Source organism: Dioscorea cayenensis, chromosome 11 (assembly GCF_009730915.1).
Source record: "Dioscorea cayenensis subsp. rotundata cultivar TDr96_F1 chromosome 11, TDr96_F1_v2_PseudoChromosome.rev07_lg8_w22 25.fasta, whole genome shotgun sequence".
NCBI classification, from domain to species: Eukaryota; Viridiplantae; Streptophyta; class Magnoliopsida; order Dioscoreales; family Dioscoreaceae; genus Dioscorea; species Dioscorea cayenensis.
Window position 1 is genome coordinate 12,197,251 of NC_052481.1, and position 23,760 is coordinate 12,221,010.

Genomic DNA, 23,760 nt, shown 5'->3' on the forward strand with positions numbered 1-23,760 from the left:
TAGTCCCCTATGAGGTCCCTGTAAAGAAATCACTCAATCTCACACCTCACACCACATATGACCATAATGGACTCTAGGGATTCCTAAGAAAATAACCAATTCATAAAGATAGATCTAACCCTACCTCTACGTAAAAGATCCCTAAACCCTTACAAGGTCCCGGTGGAGAAATCTCTCAATCTCACACCTCACACCAAATATGGTTGCATAAAGCCTGGGGAATACGGAGATAGAAAGCACTCATTGGAGCGGAAAGGTGGCACTCGACTATCTCATGACTCACCCTCTCAACCCTCTTCAATCTTGGAGTTTTAACCCTAATGGAGACCTCTCTCTCACAAAGGCAACAAATCATGTAATACAAATCAATCACAAGGATTAATAGGACATGCAAGCTATGAGAAAACAAGAATGAAACTCAATTAAACTTGAATTTAATAGGAAATATAAAGTAAATCAATACAAAGATATGATCCTAGGGTTCGCATGCCCAAATACCTACTAGGGTTTGGTCCTTTATGGGGTGAATTACAAAGCAAAGAATAATGCAATGAAAAGCAATGAAAATAATGGAATAAAACCCCCTTGAATTCGTGATGTTGGCCTTGATGGGTGGCTCAAAGCCTTGAAGGATCCCTCTCCGATGCTAAGTTGCAGAAGGCTCCCTTGATGCTATAACGAAGAAAACATCTATCAAAGTTGGTGAAGAACGCCCCCACCCCCCCCAGATATCTAAAGAATATGGTAAAAAGGGCTATTTATACTAAAAACCCACGTCTATCACGTGACTCCACTCAACTGTGTCAGTCTTTAGTGCCCACTTGGGCAACAAAAATTTCCACGTGACCACGTGGAAATTTCACACAGTAGTATGAACAATGTTTTTGCTACAATACTGCTCTTGAGGCCATATGGTCGGGCACACATCCACGTGGTAGGTTATGAGGCTTCTCATCATCGAATCATCATTAGGAATCTCTTGCATTCTTTGCACAAATAGGAACGTGGAAGTGTGACTACCTTTGTACCCTTCCAACTCAATGTCTAGCTTGGATTCTCTTGGAAGTTGGCACACACCTGCATGTATATGAACTCCTCTTGTGTCTTGATCTTTATATTGTACAAAAATTTCCCAAAATGTACCTTCATAACCTATCTTTGCTTCCTTTTATTCCTTCAAGGCATTCACAACCTATTTGCACAAAGGAACACCAAATATACGTTATGAGACATAAACCATGGTAAAAATGGTGCTCAATGTGTGTAAAATGTATAGGAAAAATGCCTACTCAAGCACTTATCAATATAGAACAAGTGCAAACGTATTCATGTTATACTTCATGGGTGAGCACGAGGGTCTATTCCTCAGGTAATAGCGAGAGGCTGCTATTACTTCTTTTTTTCTTAATCAATAGCCAAAACATCTACGATGTTTCTTAATTTCACTTTCTCAAATTAATTAATAAAATATAATTGAGGGTTGTTAAGTGCAGTTAGAAGAAGTGGGTGATTGTATGAGTATTTCCTTAGCAATTACTTATGATATAAGTTGAGTTGTGACAATTATGCTCTAGTGTTGGACCGGGGGAATTCAGAGACCTACTGGTCCCAATCTCTTGCCAGCCAGGTTTGAATCACTAGAAACTTAAGATGGAATCTCTTTGACCCTAGCCACCAATGTTTGTCTTAAGATCAAGAACTCCTTTAAAGGGCTAAATCAAACCCTAATACAAAAATCTAGTGACACATCCAAATTGCGTGTGTGTAATGCAAGTACATGTGTGTCAAAGTAATAAAATACCCCGGTGAGTGGGTAGTCGAATCCACAGGGAACGGAAGTATTAGTAGTATCTAATTCTTAGTTATCTAATCGAAATCAATGGTTGTGATGAAGTAAACTATTTCCAAGAATATTAATAAGCAAGCAAAAGACAGATAAAAAGTGAGGAAGATCTCAATCAATAAAGATGAGCTATCCGGGCAATGCTCCCCCTAGGATCTAACATGAAGTTCAAGACTTGCTAAATACTTCTAACCGAGTTTAATGAGTCGAGATAATCCAAGAACAACTGGCCTTTGTCTTCAAGCCACAGGTACTAGTCCCCTACAAGGTCCTAGTGGAGAAATCACTCAATCTCAACACCTCACACCTCAAAGGACCGTAATAAACTCTACGGATACCTAAGAGTGAAACCAATTCCTAAGGATAGATCTAACCCTACTTCTAGGTTAAAGATCCCTAACCCCGTACAAGGTCCCAATGGAGAAATCTCTCAATCTCACACCTCACACCAAATGTGGTTGCATAGAGTCTAGGGAACACGAAGATAGGAAACACTCATCAGAAAGAAAAAGGGACACTCCACTATCTCATGACTCATCCTCTCAACCCTTTTTATCCTTGGAGTTCTAACTCTAATGGAGACCTGACAACACCCCTTATGTGTTACCTGCAAGTGCATGGGTTTGTCAAAATAATAAATACCAGGTGAGTGGGATATCGTATCAACAGGGAGTAGGGGATAAAAATACTAAGATTGCTACTTAACCAAGTGAAGATGAACAATGATTATGTTGATGAAATGTAATGTAAACAGAGATAAAAGAAATAAGAATGAGAGGCATAAATAAGTGAGAGGAAAGACAATCAATAGAAGTGGGATTCTCGGATAATGCTGACCCTAGGACTAATGTTTCAAGTGCAAGACCAACTATTATGTCTCCTAATTGATGCTTAATGAGTCATGGATATCCTTGAATACACGGTCCCAAACATAAGGTCAATCATGACTAACTCTACACTATGCCCTGGAGGAGAAATCAAATAGTCTCAACACCTCACACTATGTAAAATTGCAAGATGCTCTAGGGATTCCAGGTAATAAACCCTATTCCTATGTGTAGATCTAACCCTTTGGTCTATGCGAAAGATCCCTAGTCACAGTTAACCCCCAGGTGCTAAAGTCACTTCAGTACTTCACTCTATTGCTCGCGCAACTAAGCCCCAACAGAGTTCATCCCTTAGCCCTTCACTCTATTATGACCGCAAATAAATCTTGGAACTTGGAGGTAGGATAAATCACATCGAAAGGGAAAAGTGACACTCTGCTATCTCTCGACTCACCCTCTCGACTCTCTCCAACTTTGTTTTATCTAACCCTCATAGTGTGTCACTCATCCACAAAGGTTACCAAGATGGTCTCTCAACCCTAGTGTCACTCTAAGGGAGAAATCAATCAACAAGCATTCAAGATTATAACTCAATTAGAGATATCAATTAAGGAATGCATAATAAAAATTCAATGAAACAAAAACATCCTATGGTTTACAAAATCCAAGTACCCAATAGGGGGTTTAGCTCTCCATGGAGCAAGATACAATCAATAATGAAATCGAAAGTAAAAACAAGTAATCCATAAGAAAATCCCATCGGTATTCATGTTGATGGTCTTGTGGAGTAGCCTCTTTTTTTCTAAAGGTCCCTTTGTCCGGCCTAGGACACACCTCACCGGATCGATGCCAATGAAAGCTGCCCCAATAACCTTCTTCCAAGAGAAGCGCGGTGTCGAATCTGTAGGACCACTAAAAAGACTTGAAAAAAGCCTCTCTAAACCCTAGCCAACAGCCTCCCAAAAGATAGAGAAAAGTTAGAGAGAAGGATGAAAGATGGCCCCAAAAATCGGGCTAAATCGCGGCTTAAATAGGGCTGGAATCAGGCATCCACACGGGCCTGTGGGTTTTTCACACACCCCTGTGGAATTTCCACACGCCCATGTAGATTCTCTAGAATCCTGATTTTCGGCCGACTGTGAATAGTAGCTACTACAGTGTATTGCTACAATAACCTGTTACACTACCCCACCAAAACACTCCTGATTCCAGACTTTTCATCGAGGCAACATAAACGGGCATACGTCTATGCCGTAGATCGGGACACTTCTTCAATAAAAAGCCTCATTAGTGAAGATCTTACTATCCATGCACAAGTCAGGATACTTAAATGCGACTGTTTTCATGCCTCTCCAACTCATTGTAATTGCTTGAATACATGGAGGTTAGCACACATTCACATATCTTCAAACCTAACTTGTGTGCTCGCATTTGTTCCTTCCAAGATTCCACCAAATAGTGCATTCATGATCTACTTGGGCTTCTTTTCTTAATACTTAGCTTCACAAACCAACATGCGCGAAAGTATCACAAATACACATGTATTAGCGCTAAAACCTAATAAAAGTTATGCTCATTATAAGAAAAGAATACTTCGTATTACTAATACACAGGCACTTATCAAGACCTCTCTTTCATCAAAGTAACAAATCATGCATAGATAATCAACCACAAGGATCAATAAAACATGCAAGCCATGGAAACACAAGATTAAAACTCAAATCAACTCGGATTTAATAGAAAATATAAAACAAATCAATACAAAAGATAAGATCCTAGGGTTCACATGCCCAAATATCTACTAAGGTTTAGGCCTCCATGGAGCAAGTTATAAAGCAAATATTAATACAATGAATAACAATGTAATCCATAGAGAAAAACCCCATTGAATTCATGATGATGGGCGTGATGGGTGATAAGTGCTTGTGTGATAAGAATGCAAAGTATTCTTTCCCTATGATGAGCATTACTTTTAGCAGATTTAAGCGCCAATACATGTGTATTTGTGTTTTTTTGTGCATGTAGGGTTGTGAAGCTAAGTATTGAAAAAGAAGCCAAAAGTAGATCGTAAACGCATTATTTGGTGGAATAATTGAACGAACAAATGCGAAGACACAAGTGGGACTCCAGGATATGTGAATGTGTGCCAACATCCATAAATTCAAGTCATTACAATGAGTTGGAGGGGCACAAAGGCAGCCACATTTGTGCATCCTGACTTGTGCATTGATAACAAGATCTTCACCAACGAAGCCTTTAATTTAAGAAGAGTTGTGATCTACGGCATCAACGTGTGCCCGTTTATGTTACCTCGATAAAAAGTGTGGAATTGGTAGTGTTTTGGCCGAGTATTGTAGCAGGTCTGTAGCAAAACACTGTAGCAAGTACTGTAACAGTTACTGTTCACAGCCGGGCGAAAACAGGATTTCCAGACAATCCATATGGTTGTGAGGAAATTCCTCACGTCCGTGTGGAAAGTTGACAGGCCCGTATGGTAGATCCACAGGGGCGTGTGGATACCCAATTCCAGCCCTATTTACGCCGTGATTTAGCCCCGATTTTGGGAATCTTTTTCCCCTCTTCTCTTCCACTTTTCTCCATCATTTTGGAAGCTATCGGCTAGGGTTTGGAGAGGCTTTTGGCAAGTATTTAGAGTGGTTTGAGGGATTTGACACCGTGATTTACCTGGAAGAAGGTTATTGGGGGAGCTTTCATCGGCATAGATCCGACGAGGTGTGCCCTAGGCCTGACAAGGGGACCTTTGGAGAAGACTTGGCTACTCCACAGGACCATCGACACAACTACCAAGGGCGTTTTCTTATGGAACACTAGTTTTTACTTTCAATTTCATTGTTGACTGTATTATGCTCCATAGAGAGCTAAACTCGCTAGTGGGTACTTGGATTTTGTAAACCTTAAGATATTATTGTTTCATTAATCTTTTATTATGCTTTCCTTAATTAATGTTTCAATTGAGTTCCAATCTTGAGTGCTTGTGGAATGATTTCTTCCCTAGGTTGACACTAGGGTTGGGAGTCCATCTTTGTAACCATTGGAGATGAGTGACACACTATGAGGGTTAGACATTGCTTGATTGGAGAGGGTTGAGAGGATGAGTCGAGAGGTAGCGGAGCGTCCTCTTTCCCCTCCGATGTAATTTATCCTACCTCCATTTCCTTGAGTTCTTGGCAGTCACAATAGAGTAAAGTTCTAGAGGATGACCTCCACTGGGGCTTAGTTGTGTGAGCAACAGAGTGAAGCGTTGAAGAGACTCTAGTGTCTGGGGCTTAGATGTGACTAGGGGCCTTTCACCTGGACAAAAGGGTTAGGCCTATACATAGAAAGAGGGTTTATCACTTAGATTCCCTAGAACTCCATGTAACTTTACACAGTGTGAGGTGTTGAGACTGAGCGATTTCCATGTAACAATACCCCACTCATCTGGGATTTATTACTCAACGAACCCGTGCACTTGTGGGTCACACGCAAGGGTATTGTCAATGGGTCGCTCAACGTCTTGAAAAATCCTTCTCTGAAGCTAGGTTACCGAAGGCCCTCTTGATGCTATAATGGAGAAAAGATTAATCAAAGTTAGTGAAGAATGACCCCCAATCTCGCCAAAGACCTCCTCTAGAAACCCTAGCCACTTTGTCTTTTAAATGCTCGCCAAAAAGTCTCCAAAGAATATGGCAAACAGACTATTTATAATCATAAACCGTGGCTGTTACATGCCTTCACGTGCCCGCATGAAATTTCCAAGCACCAGCGTGAGCTATAAGAATTTCCACGTGGTCACTTGAACAGTGTTTTACTACAATACTGCTACAATAAAATGCTGCAGTGCTTTGCTATGGTACTTAGATACAGTCCCCTTCACAAACGTGGTTCAAACACTCTTCTCTTAAGGCCACATGGTTAGGCACACGTCCATGTGGTAGGCTATAAGACTTTTCTTCATCGTCTCATCATTTGAAAGGTCTTGTATTCTTCACAAAAAGTAGGAGCATGGTGATGTGCTTGCCTTTGTGCCCTTACAACTAGCAAATTGGCCTGAATCCTCTTGGAAGTTGGCACACACCTCCATGTTCATAAGATCCTCTTGTGTCTCGATCCTTGAATTAACAAGAACTCCCAAAATATGTCTTTATAGCCTATCTTTGCTTTCTTTTATAAATTCAAGGCATTCACAACCTAATTGCACAAAAGAACACCAAATACACTATATGAGACATAAACCACGATAAAAATGATACTCAATGCATGTAAAACTAAAAGAAAAATATGTCTACTCAAGCATTTATCATCTGCAATACCTAATCTCTTAGCGTATGCATAGATCTAACAATACATGTGTTTTCTAATGTGTGTGAATCTCTACCTCAAGATATCAGCAAAATAACATTAAATAATCATGCATTGAATTGCAATCAACTAGAAAGATTAATTAAATTGTCAATAAGATTTCACAAGCAATAGTCAATATACCTAGACATACAATTCCCCTTGATTTAGGGTCCTATGTATCAAGAATAAAGATTGAAATAATGATAATCCATGAGACAAAAAATAAAGAATTCCTAAAACTAACTCCCTCCAATAGATCTTTGACAGTTGAGGTTTAGATGATCCCAAGATCTTCAAGACGGTGCCGAATCTCTACACGCACCCTCCACTATTGATGCACATTGTCTTCCCCTTGAGAAACTCATTGGAATCCATTGAAAGATTGATGAAACACATATCCAGCCACACAGTCTCCAGAAAACTTGCTGCCTCTACTCAATTTGGTAAGAAAATCCTCCTTGCTTGTAAACCTAGGGGTATTTATAATCCGAGTTTGCCACTTCCTTACCACACTCGTTGTGAAGGATATGGTGAATAACTTCTATTGCTTGGGCCACAAGTCGCATCCTATCATGGTGTATCTAGGCATTATATGGATAGGTCACAGCCGTTATGATTCACAATAACCATTGTAAAGGTCCTTATGACTTTTGTACTATTCTCTATGATTCAACTATGACATGGCTTGATTATGGGCATGATAGAAGTGGACAATGACTATGGTAAGATGTCGCCATGGCCATTGTGAGTTGTGGTGATCCTCTAGTTCTGCAAGTTTATTAGTATTTCTTTGAAACACCTCCATATTCATTTTTTTGCACAAATTTGGCACAACTGGACTTTAGTAGGTGAAACATGATCTTAACACTCCTGTACATAGCTCATATAGATCTCGGGACCTTGAGAAATTACCAAAAAAAGATAGAAGCATGAGCACCATTCTCAAAACACGACTGTGTAGATTGAAGCATTGGCACGATTAGGGCATGCTCTAGACCATGTACTTCAAAAGTTGGCTTACTTTCACACTAAGAAAAATCCCTAGACTTTCTCCTAAAGTGCACAGGTATAAGCACAGCCTAAGCATGGCCATGCTTGCATTGGGAAAGGCCTTTTTAAGCACAAACTTAAGGTTTCAATGGGGACTTTTTGTTGGGTTTATAAAGAGGCTATTTAATGATATTACGGAGCACTTTGGAGGGGAAGAGATCTAAAAGGCAATAGCACAAAGTAGTGTGGAGCAAAGTTGGTGGGAACTTCCTCAAAGCACATTTGGAGAGGATTGAGAGTCAAAATGGAGTCTTTATGGACTTATTTGTTTTTCTTATCTTTTCTATATTATGTGAAAACATGAGGGGTTAAATCGTTCTCTGGTGGCCTGGACTATGAACCATGAGATGTTTTGTATTTGATTTGTTAAATTACATTGGTTATGGAGTTTTCTTAGATTCCTTCTATGTTTTATCCTGGATTGCAATTTTATTGTTCATGATTGCCATAGTTGCATCATTAATTTTCTTCATGATGATTGAGAAATTCATCTTGTTAGGGCACACATAGATGTAAAGGATTGAGTGTGTGCCTGTAGATAGGGTGTTTGGTGTTGAACCTTCCAAATTAGGGTTATTCCTTTGATCCAAGAGAATGTACCTGATAGCCAATGTAAGAGTCAATACAAGTTCCTCAAGGGGAGTAGTCCAAGGCACTGCTCCATTTCAGTAACTCTTATCCAATTCCATCCCTGACCTTTCTTTACCCTTTTAGATTCTTAGTTTAATTTTTTTAGTTTACCCAACCTTTTGATCCGACTAGATATTAGAAAAATAATTAATACTAAAAGCTTTTCAGTCCCTCTAGATTCTACTACCGACCTAATTGGGTACACTTTATTACATATGCAACCTGTTACTTGCGGTTACTATCATGAAGTTTCTGGGCCAAGAATTGTCTCTTATTGACTATGAAGACGAAATGGATCTTTTCAAATATTAAGTGTCTGAACAACCATTACAGTATTTAATGGATAGGCTTATCCATATTCAATCTCTTTAGCACATATTCTATATAAGTTGACTAGTAAATAAATATTCCTGAAGGTAAGTACTTGATGAATGCATTTTATATCATAGTTAGCATATCTCCAATGCACTCATTTGCTTGACTTTTAGTGCATTTTGTCTATAAATGATGCTATTATGGGCATGTTAGTCTCTGTTGCAGGTTTCTAGGGCTCATAACACACATGGAATGAAATCAGGGACAAAACCAACCAATGAAGATAATTCTTCTAAGTGTCCAATTCAAGCACAGACGAAGCACAAGGGCACTTTGTCCCCATGATTACTTCTGGAAAAGAATGCCCTATACTTTCAAGCGAAGCATGGTCCGCGTGCTCCTTTCATGGGCTTGCTCAAGTTAAGCACAGTTGAAGCACTATCTGCTTTCCCTCTGATTCCTTCAGGATGGCACTTAGCCCTTTTCACTCAAAAGCTTCAAGAAAAGCACAATCTAAGCAGGACCGTGCTTAGATTGTGTTGAGCCCAAAAAGTCCTTTTTAATACCTATATTTAGGGTTTCTTGAGATCTCTGGTTGTGGGAGTTTTCTTCTCAAGTGGAGGAACCTTCAAGGAAACGATGATCAAGCACCACCACTCGAGCTAAGGAGGCCAAGGGTGAGTTACCCATTCCATGGCACTTTTAAAGTACATTTGAGAAGATTTTTGTTCTGAGGGGGAAGTCTAGATGTCTCTCTTCCTTATGCTTATCATTCTCTCTCATTTGTATGAATTTATGAGGCACTAGCCATTTCACGGTGTCATAGGATTGTGAACTATATTGTCTTTGATACTTTACTTGAGTTCAAAAGCCTATGGAGTTCTATTGTTTTCTTGTATTTAATAATGTGTTTGCATAATTTGGCGTGCTTGATTTGGGTAGATGCTTGTGTAAAATGTGGCATGTGTGGATTACCGTAGTTACAAAGCTTGGCATGTATGAAGCCTGTAGTTATACTTATAGAACTTGGTGTATTTGATAACTGTAGATACAACATTTATTTTAAGAACCCACAAGGATTTTAGAATGTACCCTGGTAGGCATTAGACTCAAGTCAGTATCTTAGGCACTTAGGGATCATCCTTGGGTATTGTCCTTTGTTATCGACACTCATCCCTAGTCTACTTAGTTCTTCCACCCTTTGTTTTTATTCTTGTAGAAGTTAATATCTTCATTGCCATTTCTAGTTGACTAGACATTAGAGGATCAACAAGTACTAGAAGACAAGTCCTTGAGGTTCAACAAGCCGACCCCCTTATGGGGTACCACTTTATTACTGGTTACCATCCGTGCACTTGTAGAAAGTATATCAGCACTCAATTTGTATGTCAAGAAAAATTATTTTCTTTCCAAAATCCTTTATTTCATATTCATACCTCAAATATGATGCTGGAATTGCAATTTCATGAGGAATACATACAAGATTTAAATCATCCACATATATTGCTACCATAATAAATCCATATGTAAACCTTTTAATAAATATACATTTTGGTATCATCTTTTATCAAATAGTTACTGAGACAGTTATACCACATCCGTCCAAATTGTTTTAACCCATAAAGAGATCTTTATTATTTGATAAAGTACAAATGCTACTTTAAAGCATCTCACATTTTGTATCTGACAGGGATATATATATATATATATATGTCTTTTTTAAGTAATCCATATAGATATGTTTGGATAACGTCCATCAACTATAAACCTAATTTATTACTTGTTGCCATGACAATAAAAGATTAAAAAAAAAAGATCCCATCCATTATTAGAGATTATATCTCCCCATAGTCAACATCATGCGTTTAGGAAAATCCTTAAACAACCACTCTTGCTTTGTATCTTATAATTTTATTATTTTTATTTCATTTTCTCACAAATACCCATGTATAACTAACTTATTTTATCCCTTTAGGTGTTAGCACTATCGACCCAAGCACCTCACCTTACTTTTTGAAATGGAATTTAGATCAAGTTAGATAGCTATTTTCCACTTTGACCAATCCTTTCTTTGTCTACATTCATCAATAGATCGTGGCTCTGGATTATTAGATGTATTTTTTATATATATGTAGTCACATTATAGATAAATATATCATTTATTTTAGTCTCACATCAATTTATTACTTTACTATCATTTACATAACAAATTGAGTTTTCAATATTTTCACAGATATCCTTCCCTAATGGTTCCTTTTCATTAACACACTTTGAGTGTTTCATTTTTTCCTCTTCCTTCTCACATGAGAGATCTCCATTTTCAAGAGCTTTATTTTTATACTTTCTTTTCTGTTAGTTGAATCTTTGGCATTATTGGACTTTCACATTTTTTGCGTGGTTTGTTTTCTGATTCTTTTTCTTTCATTGGGGTAATTAGAATCTCAAATCTTGCAGAAGCATTGACAGTAAGTATTTATGACTTGGTTACCCTTTTTGTGTCTATGAACACATCAGATATTTCATTTGTAATATTCTCCAATTTAATGATCCTTTGAACTTCAAGTTCACATTCATTCATTCGGGGATCATATGTATGTAACTAGGATGAGTTCTAATCAATTTCTTTCCACTGATTTTGAATAACCATCTCTTTCCCTAATGACAGAAAGATAGTTTATCAAAATGAGAATCTGCAAATCTTGCAGTACATACATCTTTCTAAATATGGTATAATTGAGGGAGAGTCATAATCAACATATATACCAAGTCTATGTTATGGACTCATTTTTATATGATTTGGTGGTGCTATTGCCATATATACTGCACAACCAAATATTTTTATATGTGAAATATCAGGCTCTCTACCAATAGTAAGTTATTATGGTGAATATGAATTACATGCAGTAGGTCGAATCCATATTAAAGCCACATCATGCAAACTAGCATGCTCCTCGGACTTGTAGGCAATTCTGTCCTTAATAACATTGGGTGAGTAATTATTTGGAGTCTTTTAGTTAATGCCTCAACCAACCCATTTGGGGTATATACATGAGCAAATGGATGGCTTGACTTATATTCCAACTGCCATTGAATAATCATAAAATAATTTTGATGTAAATTCGCCAACATTATCAAGAAAAATTATCTAAATATCATAATTTGGAAATTGTTTTTTAAGCCTGATAATTTGTGTCAATAATCTTGTAAACGCTATTTTTATTGTAGACAAAAGTGAAACATGAGCCCATCTAGTCGATGCATCTATTCTACCATAAAATACTTAAATTGTCCACATGATGGATGTATTAATCCACATCTATCTCCTTGTATTCTTTCTACAAATTAAGGAGATTTACCTACCATCTTACTTTTAGAAGTTCTAATTATCAGCTTTCCCATTGATCATGTTGAACATGCATATATATGCATTAATTATTAGGAATTTATAATCCTTCAGTAATAGTCCATCGGAACTAGTAATTATTTGACTCATCATAATAGCACCAATCTGCCCACATCTTTAGCACACCCCTTGCATGTGTCCACAAGTGCACGGGTAGCTCAAGTAATATAATATACCCAACGGGTCAGGTAGTTGAATCCATAAGAAATAGGAAATTAGGAAACAGTTAAAATTTGTTAAATAGCCAAGTCAAATCAGTGAGTCGAATGTTATCAATAAGCTATTGAATAAAAAGATGAAGTAAACAAGCAATAGGTAAGAAAGAGAAACCAATCAATGAGAGATGGGGTATTGATGAGTGCATTTTATTTAGATATTTTATATATCCTATTGTGTGTTTTACTTGTCCTTTTAGCATGATTTTGTTATAAACCGATGCTACTCGAGTTATATTTACTAAACTGTATACATAATTAGATTCTAGACAAAAAGGAATAAAAAGAGAAGAAATCGGATGCAAAATAATGTTGGAATACAAGTTTCAGGATAAGCAGGGTTACAAGCACGGGTGTACTTTTAAGCACAGTCGGAAATTGATAAGTGCTTTTGTATTAGTAATACGAAATATTCTTTTTTTTACATTGAGCATTATTTTTCTCAGATTTTATTGCCTATACATGTGTATTTGTGTTTTTTTGTGCATGAAGGGTTGTGGAGACAATCATGAAAGAAAGGAGCAAAAAGTAGATCATGGATGCACTTTGTTGATGAAATCAAGAAGTGAACAAACGCGAAGACACAAGTTGTGCTTAAAGACACATGACTATGTGCCAACCTCTATTATGCTCAAGGAAATACATGGTTTGGAGGGGCACAAATGCAATCACATTCGTGTGTTACAACTTGTGCAATGTTAGCAAGATCATCATTAGGATGATTTTTATTCAAGACGTAACGTGATCTACCGCATGGATGTGTGCCCATTCATGTGGCAGTGATGAAAAGTGTGGAATTAGGAGTATTTTGGCAAAGTATTGTAGTAGTTTACTGTTGTAAAAGTAATGTAGCAGTTACAGATCGCATAAATTCATTTCCTGGATATTCACACAGGAGTGTGGAAATTCTACACGCCCATGTGGATGCCTGACAAGGTCCCCTTGCGTATATCCCGTAAGTGTACGGGTTTGTCGAAGTAATAATCCCGGGTGAGCGGGTATTGAATCCACAGGGAGTAGGGAATAAAAATACTTAATTTGATTCTTAGCTATGTAAAAGATCAATGATAATGAGTGTGACAATGATTCAATTCTCAACAATAAAAGCAACAAGTAAGAGAGCAAAAGTAAAGAAGGGGGTGGGGCAATCGATAAAGATGGGGTACCCGGATAATGCTCCGCCTAGGATAATTGTTTCAAGTGCAAGAACCCTCTATTATGCTTCTTAATCAATGCAATGATGAGTCGTGGAAATCCTTAATTACATAGCCCCAAATCTAAGGTCAACTATGCCTAACTCTATACATGTCCCGGAGGAGAAATCAAACAATCTCAACACCTCGCACTCGCATAGAGTTGCAATGAGCTCTAGGGATTCCAAGTGATAAATCTCTTTCTTATTATTGGCCTAACCGTTTGGTCCAGGTGGAAGGTCCCTAACCACAATTGAGCCCTAGATACTAAGATCACCTCAACGCTTCACTCCGTTGCACGCGCAACTAAGCCCCAGCGGAAGTTCATCCCTTAGACCATTCACTCTATTATGACCGCAAAGAACTCAAGGAACGGAGGTAGAATCTATCACGCCAGAGGGGAAAGGGGATGCTCCTGTACCTCTTGACTCACCCTCTCAACCCTCTTGAACCTAGCTTTGTCTAACGCTCGTGGTGTGTCACTCACTCACAAGGTTACCAACAAGAACTCTCAACCCTAGTGTCACTCTAGGGGAAATGTTCATGCAATCAAGCATTCAAGGTTGGAACTCACAATAAACATCAATTTATTGAAAGCATAATAAAGAGGTTCAAAGAAACAAATACATCCTAGGGTTCACAATACCCGGGTACCCACTAGGGGTTTAGCTCTCCATGGAGCTAAGTACAATCAAATAAATAGAATGTAAAAGCAATGAATCCATAAAGAAACCCGCTCGATAGTCATGTCGATGGTCTTGTGGAAAGTCCTCTACTCGTCGTCCAAGAATTCCCTCGTCCGGTATAGGATACGTCTCAACGGAAGCTCCCCTACCAACCTTCTTCCTATGGAATGACGATATTGGAGCCATAGAACCTCTCCAAAACCTTGGCCAATACCCCTCGAAACCCTAGCCGAAGCCCTCTCTCAAGTTGGGGAAAAGATGGAGAAAAGAATACAAAAATCGGGGCTGATTCGGCTTTAAATAGGGCAGGAATCGGGTGACTACACGGGCGTGGATGCTTCACGTGCCCGTGCGGAATTTCCACACGGGCGTGGGTAATTTCCACACGCCCGTGTGGATTCTCTGAAACTGTCATTTTCGGACGGCTATGAACAGTAACTGCTACAGTTCGTGGATCGCTTTGCTTCTTCAATGACGGATAAGTTGATGGAGATATTGTTCTATGTGCATAAGTCAGAATGCTTGAGTGTGACTGCCCTTGTGCCCCTCCAAATGGTTGTGCAAACTCAAATATGGGGAGGTTGGCACACACTCTAGCATCTCGCACCCGACTTATATCTTCGCGTTTGAACCTTAGTAAGATTTCCTCCAAAATCGGTACATTGTGATCCACATTAGCCTCTTTCCTTCATAATTGGTTTCACAACCCTACCTGTATAAAAGTAACATAAAAACACACATATTAATGTAAAAACCCGAGAAAAGTAATGCTCAACATAAGGAAAGAATGCTTCGCATTCATATCACACAAGTACTTATCAATGCCCGATTCGAGCCCTATTTAAGTCGCAATTTCAGCCATTTTAAAGCATCTTTTGCCTATATTTTTCTCATCTTTAGGGCCTCTCGCGGCTAGGGTTTTGAGAGGCTTTTGGAGTAGTTCTATGGCCTTCAACACCACGTTCCTTCGGAAGATAGTTATTGGGGGAGCTTTTATCGGCATCAATTCGGCGAAGTGTGCCCTAGACTTGACGAGGGAACCTTAGGAGAAGACGAGGCTACTCCACAAGACCATCAATACGGACTACAAGAGGGTTTTACTTATGGATTACATATTTTTACTTTCAATTTCATTATTGATTGTATCTTGCCCCATGGAAAGCTAAACTCCTAGTCGGTGCTTGGACTTGTAAACTCTAGGATTATTTTATTTCATTGACCTTTTATTATTTTTTCTCTAATTAATGTTTTAATTGAGTTCCAATCTTAAATGCTTCTTGAATTAAGATTCCCTTAGAGTGACACAAGGATTAAGAATCTACATTGGTAATCCTTGTGAGTGAGTGACACACCATGAGGGTTAAACAAAACAAGATTGGAGAGGGTTGAGAGGGTGAGTCAAGAGGTAGTACAACGCCCCCTTTCCCTTCCAGTGTGAATTATCCTACCTCCGCGTTCCAAGAATTCTTTATGGTTACAATAGAGTGAAGTACTGAGAGAGGAACTCCACTCGGGCTTAATTGCGCAAGCAATAGAGTGAAGCGTTGAAGTAATCCTTAGAATCTGGGGCTTAATTGTGACTAGGGGTCTTTCACCTGGACCAAAGGGTTGGATCTATGTTAGGGAATAGGGCTTATCACTTGGAGTCCCCAGAGCTTTAAGCAACTTTGTACAGTGTGAGGTGTTGAACTGGGCGATTTCTCCACCGGGGCATAGTGTAGGGTTAGTCATGGTTGACCTTAGGTCTGGGTCCGTGTATTTTAGGATTTCCATGACTCATTAAGTATCGGTTAAGAGACATAATGGTTTGTCTTGCACTTGAAACAATAGTCCTAGGAGGAGCAATGTCCGGTTGCCCCATTTTCCATCAATTGACTCTCCTATCATTTTATTGTGTCTCTCTCTTCCTTGTTTTCCTTATTTCTTTTACACATTGATATTGTTCACACCACCATTGATTCATCTTCACCATAGTTAAATAGCAATTTTTGTGTTTCTGATCACTATTCTCTATGGATATGACTACCAACTCATTAGGGTACTTTTATTACTTCGATAACCCATGCACATGCGGTACACACGCAAAGGGTGTGCCATGTTTTTGGGGCCGTTATCGGGGAATAGGATTTTTAGAAACACTTTGCACTATGCTATTGTAGTTATTCATCACTTGTTCTATTTCACACTTTCTTATTCTTCCATCATTCTGATTTGTTTTTCATTCTTTGGTTGCAGCTCCAGGTTATGACCCGAGGAAACCGTTTAACATTGGTTGAAGAAGATCCGGATATTTGAAGAAGAATTTATAGAAAAGGAAAAGAACCTATGGAAAAATAGTAAAATTAAGCTGAGAGAGAAGGTGAAGGGTCTGATAACATGGCAGAAAAGAATGAGCAACAGAGGACACTCTAAGATTATGCTAGACCTATAGTTCTTTCCATGCAATCCACTATTGTGCGGCCAATGATTACAACTCAGAATTTTGAGCTCAAGCCAGGCTTCATCCAGATGTTACAGAAGTCTGCACAGTTTAATGGTTTCTCCGCTGAGGATGTAAACAATCACATAGAGAACTTTTTGGAGGTGTATAACATGCTCAAGATTAATGGTGTTATTGATGATGCTATCAAGTTGAGGGCCTTCGCATTATCGTTGAAAGGTAGAGCAAAGCAATGGCTACCTTCATTACCTATAGAATTGATCACTACATGGGAGGAGATGGTAGAAGCTTTTCTTGGCTGATATTTTCCTCCAAAAAATCCTTGAAGCTTAGGAATGAAATATCCTCTTATATACAAATGAAATTGGAGTGTCTTTTTGAGATATGGGATAGGTTCACGGAGCTCCTATAGAAATGTCCTCAACATGGGTTCCCCGAATGGATGGTTATTCACACATTTTATAACGGGTTGAACTCAAGCACTGAACAACTTGTTGATGCTGCCGTGGAAGGAACAATGGGAAATGAGACCCCTGAAGAAGCCCGGTAATTTATTGAAGAAATGGGTTTGAATAGCTATCAATAGAATACATGAGAGAAGAAGAAAGTGGCCGGCCTTCATGAGATTGATGTGGTTACATCATTGGCAGCCCAAGTGGAGTCATTGAGTAGGAAGTTAGACACTCTAACTTCGCCTAGATTAGAGATCATAACGAGTTGTAATGGATGTGGAGGAGGACATGCTACATCTGATTGCCCGATAGTTATTGGCGGTACATCCACCATGGAGCAAGTTGACTTTTTAGGGAATGCGATGAGAGGCCAAGGAATCCATATAGCAACACCAACAATCCAGGTTGGAAGAGCTACCTGAATTTTTCTTGGAGTACCCCCGGGTAACAAAAGGCCATGGCACAACCGGGTTTCCCACAACAAGCCCCAAACATGGAGAATCGAGTTTCAGGTTTGGAGACCCGATTGACCGATTCAGAGAAAGCTTTGACCAAATTCATCCAATCATCTGATACAAGGTTCAGTCGGTCAGAGCTACACTTCACAACCACACCACATCATTGCATAATTTGGAGAATCAAGTGGGGCAAATTGCGAAGTCATAGTCAGAAAGACCTCAAGGAAGCTTGCCAAGTAACACAGAAACCAACCCAAGAAAGCATGTTAAGGCGATCAGTTTGAGAAGTGGTCATGAAGTTCAGGATAGGCTCCCAAGTGAGAAGACCAATGTTGAAGCACCCGAGGTCGTGGAGGTTGAGGAAATAGTAAAAAAGAAAGGGGTGACACCCACACCTTACAAGCCAAAAATCCCTTATCCTTCAAGATTGAAGAACGACCAAAATGATGAGCAATACAAGAATTTCTTGGGTCTATTCAAGCAGTTGTACATCAACATCCCATTTATGGGGGCATTTTCTCAAATGCCTCGCTATGCAAATTTTCTCAAGGACCTCTTGACCAACAAGAGGAACTTAGAGGAGAGTGCATCTATGAACAAGAAGAAGGACCCCGGAAGCATTATCATCCCGTGCAACATTGGTAATTTGGGTGAAGAAAAGCCATTGGCTGACTCAAGAGCTAGTATCAACATCATGCCTTACACATTCTTTCAAAAGCTAGGCTTGGGAGAGCCTTGGGCCACTCGGATGACACTTCAGTTGGCGGACTAAATAGTTAGACATCCGAGGGGCATCATCGAAGACGTACTTGTAAAGGTCAACAAGTACATATTTCATGTGGACTTTGTAGTGTTGGACATCGATGAGGATGTCGATGTCCAGCTGATACTTGGGATGTTGTTCTTGTGCACTTCCAAGGCTCTTATTGACATGGACGGTGGGAAGTTGACCTTACAAGTTGGTGATGACAAGTTGACATACTGCCTCGCCGAAGCCATGAGACATTCTCTTGACTTTGATGATACCCTTTATTTTCTTAACACTACTAATGAATTAATCAATGAGGTGCAGGAAATGATGTGTCCAGACACGTACAAGGGGTTGCTAGCTCAAGAGGTGGAGAATGAAGAAGTTTTGATGCTTGGTCTAGAGGACAAGGTGCAACTTACCCCGGGGATCATGAAGAGAGTGCTCCAAAAGATGAAGTGAGCAAGGAGATGTCACAAGAAGTGCCCCAAGGCTAATGGGGATGTGTAATCATGGAGTAAGGGTGATGAACCCTCATTTGGTAACAAGCTCAATAACTCTCCCTCTACCTTGAAAAGATTATGTTCATCATGCCTTCAGGTTGTCGGTAAGAGGAAAACCTTCATTTATGAGCCCCCGTAGGGTAAAAAAATGTACGCCAAACTTAGTGATGTAGAACAAGCGCTTCTTGGGAGGCAATCCACGCCTTTACTGTTTTCCTAGGTTTTAGTTTAGTGTTTGCATGAATGAGAGCTTTAGTGTTGGTGTCTTGATTTTCTTTTCACATTATTGTTGTGTTTTTCCTGCGGATCATTTGTGTTTTTCTGTGCTTAGTTGTCATTGGCAAAGTTTCTTGGTCATTTGAGCATGTTTTTCATGATTCTCTGGTCAGTTTTTCATAGCATAAGCAGGCTCTATGTTTGTATGAGTGTACAAAAATTTGCAGCAGAGTCTATAAATCATTTTCCAAGTCATCCAAAGAAGACACACAGCCATGTGGAATTTCCATATGGCCATGTGTTTCTATTCGGAGCTCATCTTGAAAGGACACATGGGCGCGTGAATGCCCCTATGAATGACCTTATGACGGTCACACGCCCGTGGGTAATTTCCACACGGTCGTGTGTTTCTCTATAGAGTTTAGAGCTCCATCACAAGAAGACATAGGGGCGTGCGAGTGCCCCTATGAGTACCCCTGGTAAGATCCACAGCCGTGTAGAATTTCCACACAGGCGTGTGAAACACATAGAAAAAATTCTCAGGTGGACAGAGAAGCCATAGGGGCGTGTGGGTGCCGTTATGGGTCCGGCACACGGGTGTGGATAATTTTCACACGCACGTGTGGATGCATTCAGAGAGAAGTTGTGCCATCTCGAGGGCATACAGGGGCGTGTGACTGCCCGTATAAGGCTTTCCTGTGGAGTCACACAGGCATGGGTAATTTCCACACGCCCGTGTGGATGTATAGAGCACAAAAGACTGCGATTTTTCTTTATAAATCTATTGTGGCTTTTAAATTTCACACTCCTAAACAATCAGTGAACGCATCCATTCGCTCTCTGACCTTCCATCATCGATTTAGAGGGATTTCACTCGAGTTTTCTGGCCGTGTTCAATGTTTTCATTTTCATTTCATCAGTAAGCCCTCTTTCCCTTTTTTCTTCGCCAACCTTGATTTATTTCGATTAAAACTAATGAATGTGCTTCAATTCTATATTCAAATGGTAGGTGGTTGCTATTAGAGTGATTGTTAGTAAACTTTTGATGTATTTTTGGGAGTTTTGCATAATGACTGTGCGGATTTTACGCCCCGTGAATCCATGAGAGCATGTGGAATTTCCACACGATTGTGTGGATTTCTGCAAAATTAGGTTTTCAAATTAATTTGATCGATTTTTGTTCAATTCTTGTAGATATGGCTCCCAGATCGAAGAAGCAGGCCAGCAAGCATCCATGTGAGCCATCCCCTGAGATAGAGAGTATGAAATTTGCTATTCCTAAGCTTTGAGTACGATTTGAGTGGTTGTCGAAGCTAAAGTTTGGGCAGACCCAGTTCCCAGACATGAGTGCACTAGGAGAGATACAGCAAGGAGATGATTTGGTTGATGAGGTTGAGGGATTGTTGTTAGTGGGTAGTTGGCCGCGGTTATTATTGATCAGGGAGCCAGCCATCCGTTTATTGACGCTAGAGGGCTTGGCGTCGTTCGAGTTCGACCGGTCATATCCTAGCTTTGACAGTATCGACGACATACAGTTTGGAGCATTTGGACATCACTACAATATGAGCATCACACAGCTTTCTACCCGGCTAGGACTATATGATGAGGCTTTTACAGATACTGATAACTGCTTGTGTATTAGTAATATAAAGTATTCTTTTCTTACGATGAGCATTACTTTTTCTCAGATTGTATGTCTAATAAATATTTATTTCTGTTCTTTTGTGCATGTAGGTTTATGGGCACAAATATGGAAGAAAGAAGGCAAAGTAAATTGCGTTTGCACTTTGTTGATGGAATCATGGAGTGAACAAATGTGAAGACACAAGTTGTGCTCAAAGACATGTGAGTGTGTGCCAACCTTCGTTATGATCAAGGAAATTTGCAAAATGGAGGGGCACAAAGGTAGTCACACTCATGTGTTCCGACTTGTGCAAAGCTAGCAAGCTTGCCTTCAAATGTGATTTTACTTGAAGATGCAACGTGACCTATAGCATAGACGTGTGCCCGTTTAAGTTGCCTCGATGAAAAGTTTGGATTCAGGAGTATTTTTGTGGACTACTGTAGCAATTACTACAGCAATTTAATATAGTAGTTACTGTTCACACATCGCTAAAAATGAATTTCTGTAAATTCACACGAGGATGCGGAAATTCCATATGCCGCTAAAAAATGAATTTTTGCAGATTCACATAGGCGTGTGGAAATTCCTTATGCCCGTGTGGATGCCCGATTCCAACCCTATTTAAGTCACGATTTTAGCCTGATTTCAAAATCTTTTTCCCCATAAATTGGCTATCTTTTCTCCACCTTTGGAGGGGCCCATGGCTAGGGTTTGGAGAGGCATTGGATAGGCTTTTGGAGAGGTTTATGGCATTCGACATCGCGTTTCCTTTGTAAGAGAGTTATAGGGAGAGCTTTTGTCGGCATCGATCCGGTGAGGTCTGCCCTAGGCTTGATGAGGGTACCTTTGGAGAAGATACGGCCACTCCACAAGACCATCGACAAGAACACTAAGGTGGTTTTATTCATTGATTCCATGTTTTTACTTTTTATTTCATTATTGATTGTATTTTGCTCCATGGATGAGTGTGACTGGACTTGTAAATCCAGTCACTTTTTATTTCATTATTGATTGTACCCACTAGCTAAACCGCTAGTGGGTACCTGGACTTGTAAATCCTAGGATGATGTTGTTTTTTTGACCCATTTATTATGCTTTCTTTAAATGATGTTTTAATTGAGTTCCAATCTTGAATGCTTGTTGAGTTGATTTTCCCTTAGAGTGACACCAGGGTTGAGAATCCATTTTGGTAATTCTTGTGGATGAGTGACACACCACGACTCATTATACATTAGTTAGGAAACATAATGATTGGTTTTGCACTTGAAACAATAGTCCTAGGGTGAGCAATGTCCGGGTGCCCCATTTATCATCGATTGCCTCTCCTATCTTTTATTTGCCCCTCCTTCTTCTTTTCTTATTTCTATTTGCATTGATTTGTTTTCACATCACTATAAATTCCTCTTTATTCTATTTAAATAGCAATCTTTGTGTTTCTGATCACTATTCCCTGAGGATTCGACTACCCACTCACCGGGGTGTTATTACTTTGAAAAACATGTGCACTTGCGGTTCACACGCAAAAGGGTGTTATCAACTTTTTAGCACCATTGCCGGGGACTAGGCATTTTAGAAATACTTTGCACTTTGCTATTGTAGCTATTCACTACTCATTCTATTTCACACTTTTTTATTCTTCCATCATTCTGATTTGTTTTTCTTTCTTTGGTTGCAGATCCAGGTTATGACCCAAGGGAACCCTTCAACATTGGTTAAAGGAGCACCTGAACTTGAACGAACACTTCGTAGAAGGGGTAAAGAACATGTGCAAGAATAGAAAACTCAAGCTGAGGTAGAAGATAAAGGGTTAGATATGGTAGAACAGAATGAGCAACAGAGGACACTGTCCATTCATGCCAGACCTGTAGTTCTTGGTACACAATCTAGCATTGTGCGGCCACCGATTATAGCTCAGAATTTTTAGTTCAAGAAAGCATTCATCCAAATGTTACAGCAGTCGGCACAGTTTAATGGTTTGGCCGATGAGGATCTAAACAATCACATAGAGAACTTCTTGGAAGTGCGCGACATGCCCAAGATTAATGGAGTTATTGATGATGCTATCAAGCTGAGGGCCTTCTCATTTTCCTTGAAGGGGAGAGGAAATCAGTGGCTGCATTCATTACCTCGAGCATCGATTACTACTTGGGAGGAGATAGTAGAAGCTTTTCTTGCCCGACATTTCCCTCTTAGAAAATCTACAAAGCTCAAGAATGAAATTTCCTCCTTTATGCAAATAGAATTAGAGTCTCTTTTTGAGACATGGGATAGGTTTAAGAAGCTCCTGCAGAAATGTCCTAAACATGGGTTCCCCGAGTGGATGATCATTCAGATATTCTATAATGGGTTGAACTCGAGCACAAGACATTTACTTGATGCTGCAGCAGGAGGTATCTTACGAAGCAAGACCCCAAAGAAGCCCGACATCTCATTGAAGAAATGGCTATGAATAATTATCAGTGGAACACTAGAGATACAAAGAAGGTAGTTGGACTTCATGAGATTGACAATGTTTCTTCATTGGCGGCCCAAGTAGAGTCATTGAGCAAGAAGTCAGATATTCTAACTTCTGATAGAGTGGCGGCCATAACTAGTGGCACAGGATGTGTGATAAGTGCTTGTGTATTAGTAATACGAAGTATTCTTTTCTTGTGCTGAGCATTACTTTTATCAGGTTTTCGCACTAATACATGTGTATTTGTGTTACTTTGGTGCATGTATGGTTGTGGAGCCAAATATGTAAGAAAGAAGCCAATGTAGATCGTTAATGCACTATTTGATGAAATCTTGGAAGAAACAAATATGATGACACA

At 39.5% G+C, this 23,760-nt stretch overlaps 2 non-coding genes across 2 annotated transcripts; both read right to left on the reverse strand.

Annotated features, from left to right (window-relative positions):
- Positions 1–17,271: 17,271 nt before the first annotated feature.
- Positions 17,272–17,378, reverse strand: LOC120272928. Its single transcript, XR_005540460.1, has one exon. It is a non-coding gene; the product is annotated as a small nucleolar RNA R71 (small nucleolar RNA).
- Positions 17,379–23,150: 5,772 nt separating this feature from the next.
- LOC120272728 lies at positions 23,151–23,257 on the reverse strand. Its single transcript, XR_005540268.1, has one exon. It is a non-coding gene; the product is annotated as a small nucleolar RNA R71 (small nucleolar RNA).
- Positions 23,258–23,760: the final 503 nt, after the last annotated feature.